The following is a 3,831-nucleotide window of genomic DNA, read 5'->3' as shown; positions in this document are numbered from 1 at the left end:
GTTACCAGCTGAGCCACTGCCCAGATACTAGACTTTCAGGGCTATCAGCCGGTACTAGATGATAATGATGCCCTCTAAACCAGGTGTTTAAAGGGGCATCAAATCTTAAAAAAAAATAAACTATGGGGCACCTGGATGGCTCAGTGGGTTAAAGCCTCTGCCTTTGGCTCAGGTCAGGTCATGATCCCAGGGTCCTGGGACCGAGCCCCACATCGGGCTCTCTGCTCAGCAGGGAGCCTGCTTCCTCCTCTCTCTGACTGCCTCTCTGCCTACTTGTGATCTCTGTCTGTCAAATAAATAAATAAAATCTTTAAAAAAAAAAATAGAAAAATAAAGGGGCATCAAAGGGAGGAATGACAGGGAAAAACTGTACTCTAAGATGGCTGACCAAACCAGCAAGCAAATTCCAGTCCCTGTCTCAAAGCCCTTTGGGGTTCTTCTTTTCTATCCCATTTCCTGCGCACGCCAAAAGTACCAAGTATGAGGAAGTAGAAGGGTATAAGTTACCCTTGTATCATCCTTGCGCAGGGGCCATGCTAATCTTCTCTGTATCGTTCCAATTTTAGTATATGTGCTGCCGAAGCGAGCACTAAGTTACCCTTGTAATTTGTGCTCAGTGCTCAGACCTTTGGAGAACAGTCTCCTCTGAGCCTGCCGGTGTTAAATAAGCCTCCGATCCTCTAAAGTTGCCGAGTGCGTCTTGGTTCTTCCGTCAGGACCCAGTCCAGGTTCTGTAACATTTAAATCACTTGTATTTGAAATATTAAAATGTACTGAGCCTAGGTGGCTCAGTCAGTTAAGCATCTGACTTAGGCTCAGGTCATGATCTCTGGGTCCTGGGAGTCCAGACTTGGGTTCCCTGCTCAGCAGCAAGTCTGCTTCTCCCTCAATCTCTCTCTGCCCCTCCCCCTGCTTGTGCTTGCTCTCTCTCTCTCTCTCATTCTCAAATAAATAAAACCTTAAAAAAAGAAAAATTAAAAAGTCCAATGTTGACAACATTATTAAAAGTTCTTAGGATCCTACTGAACTATATAACTGACAAGAAAGTCAAGACTTGACTAGAGTCATGCTCAAACTTTAATACACATTAGAATCACCCAGGGAGCTTTAAAAATCCCTATTATCAGACCACATTCCTTTGGCCAATCAAAATTGAAATCCCTTATAGTGAGATTCAGGCATTACTATGTTTTAGAACTTCTAGGTGATTCCAGTGTGCAGCTGAGTTTGAGAACCAGTGTTTTATTATAGAAAATAGGATTTCCTTTAGTGATTTCCTGGTACAGGCTGAAGAATGAAAGTGAGTTTTAGAAACAGATCAAAATGAGTTAGGCACCATAAGCATCTGCCTTAATTCCTTCATGCTTCTTTCTTTGTCTTTTAAGGATGATGATACATGCCCCATTAGGTAGCTCTGAGGCTTAAATTAAGCTTAAGGCATTTGAAATAGAAAAGTTATTCAAAACGTAGTTCTTTTTCTCCTGTCCATGCATTTAGACTGCCACTCATGACACTAGATGCATTAAATTTCTACATAATTTGTTTTCTTTTCTCTTGGTTTTTGTGTTTTGCTTTTGGTTTTTTGTTTTTGTTTTTGTTTTTCCTTATTCTGCCTTTAAACCTCACTTAGGGCTCCTCACATATGTTTTACTTTTTTTTTTTCACCTTCTTCATTATACCTTCTTTTTTGCCCATCTCTCTTTGCTAAATTTCTGCCTCCCTGATGGAACATAAGAATATAGATTTTGAGAACCTGTTTTCTAGTACTCTATGACAATTTTAGCACCAAATCAGCACCTCACTTTGGATCTCAGTACCTCACTTCCTCCAGCCTTTAGGATAGCCAGCCGACTTCAAAAGAACACAAACACATTTCCTATATATGCTGTTGCCACTAGGTGGGGCTCAGAGTACACGATGGATATTCCACATTTAAGTAACTTCATAATACTAAAGACCAAAATTTATCTCGAGGCCATAGAGAATTTGACAACCTTTTAGAAGGGGCTGGTTGGATGGGGGTGGGGGACTGTTAATATGAGAAAAAAGGATACCTAAGTATAATATTAGCTATTGTAGTGGAGCAGAATTCGCCACTTCAAAATATCTCTTTGGCAGAAAGACTATTTTAGGCTGATTATTTTTTTTAACTTTTTCACTTTATTTTATTTTTTGTCAGAGAGAGTGAGCACAGACAGAGTGGCAGGCAGAGGCAGAGGGAGAAGCAGGCTTCCCGCTGAGCAAGGAGCCCAATGTGGGACTCGATCCCAGGATGCTGGGATCATGACCTGAGCCAAAGGCAGCCGCTTAACCAGCTGAGCCACTCAGGCGCCCCTAGGCTGATTATTTTTTAACAAACTGCAAATACAGGAAAAGCTCTGAAATCCAGGTTTAAAAAAAGCCATTTCGTAAGGCACATTTTCATGTATAAGGAAAATCTCCATTTATAAGGGTATCTGTCTCTCTGTACCAGGAAGAAAAAAATGACTAAATCCCTAGAAACTCCGGATCAATGTAAAGGGCTGAGACTTAAATCTGCATAACAAACTTATCCTTGTTTACTCTGCTTTACCTGGTTATGGCCCCCTACCCTCACCGGCACCACCCCAGCCCTGTAACTGACTCCCCACCCCCCAACATCTTCTTTTCTCTTTAGCTAGAAATGATATTTATAGGGGGTAGGCTTGGGCCATTTTGGGGATTTTCAGTTTGCGTGGGTTTCTCCCATGTATCCAGGAAGTATACATGTTATTAAATTTCTGTTTGTTTAATAACAATCTTCTATCTGTCATAATAACAATTTGCTAATCTGCCTTATATCAATTTAATTATTAGACCAGCCAAAGAACCTGGAGGGAGAAGAGGAGAAAAATTTCGTCCCTCTACACTATTATATTTGAGGTTCAATACCACTCATGTTGAAGAGGTAAGGGTTCCACATTCTATATAAACAAAAAGAAATAGGTAGCTAGTAATAAAACTATAAGTAAAGATTGTATCTTTGTGGCGTTAAATGGAATCCTTATTTCTGCTCAAGGGGGAATAGGATGCATTTTCAGTTCACATTCAAAACTGGAATCTGTGTAGTCAAAGGACTAGGTTTACAAGACTCCATGATTTCAGGAAATAAAAACTGATGATTAAGAAAGGGACAGGACAGAGTGAGAACAATCAGAACTGACACAGAAAGCTAAAGTGAACTGAAGAGGTCATTGGAGGAGCACAATCTTTGGCATATGTTTCTGGGTTTAATGCTTGAATTTTAAGCAATAAAAAAAGCAGTAAAGGGGCACTAGGGTGGCTCAGCTGGTTAAGCCATCTGCCTTTGGTTCAGGTCATGATCCCAGGATCCTGGGTCCCTACTCAGTGGGGAGCCTGCTTCTCCCTCTCTCTCTTCTGCCCCATTGCCTCTGCTTGTGAGCGCTCTTTCTCTGAAAAATAAATATTTTTTTCAAAAAAGAAATAAGAGAAATGACGATAGAACAGGGATACCACTAATAAGAGTTTTAATTATTGAAGGTGATAAATGAGTCACTAACATGTACACTAAAAGTAAAGAACATGATTATGGTTAAGGGTGAGGAGAAGACAAGGTTGGTGGTGGGGAGGAGTTCCCTGAGTAAACTATGACCTAGGTAGAATTTGTCCTTTCCCTCTTAAAATTCTAGGAGGTGGAAGATTTTATTTTAAATACTTTTGGATCACATATCCCTTTCAAATATTAAAATGTATTTTGTAGAAGCATTGCATTTATATTTCTAACACTCGCTGACATTTCTTTCTTTCAGTATCAGTGTTCATGATATTGGACAGTCCTATCAACAACCTTTT

The 3,831-nt window shown here is 40.1% G+C and overlaps 1 non-coding gene across 1 annotated transcript; it reads right to left on the bottom strand.

The window, feature by feature from the left end:
* Positions 1–483: 483 nt before the first annotated feature.
* On the bottom strand, positions 484–590 carry LOC125092490 (U6 spliceosomal RNA). The gene has a single exon (XR_007124952.1). It is a non-coding gene; the product is annotated as a U6 spliceosomal RNA (small nuclear RNA).
* Between the last annotated feature and the right edge of the window lie 3,241 nt (positions 591–3,831).

The sequence above is a fragment of the Lutra lutra genome, chromosome X (genome assembly GCF_902655055.1).
Source record: "Lutra lutra chromosome X, mLutLut1.2, whole genome shotgun sequence".
NCBI classification, from domain to species: domain Eukaryota; kingdom Metazoa; phylum Chordata; class Mammalia; order Carnivora; family Mustelidae; genus Lutra; species Lutra lutra.
This window is presented reverse-complemented; position numbering and strand designations above follow the sequence as displayed.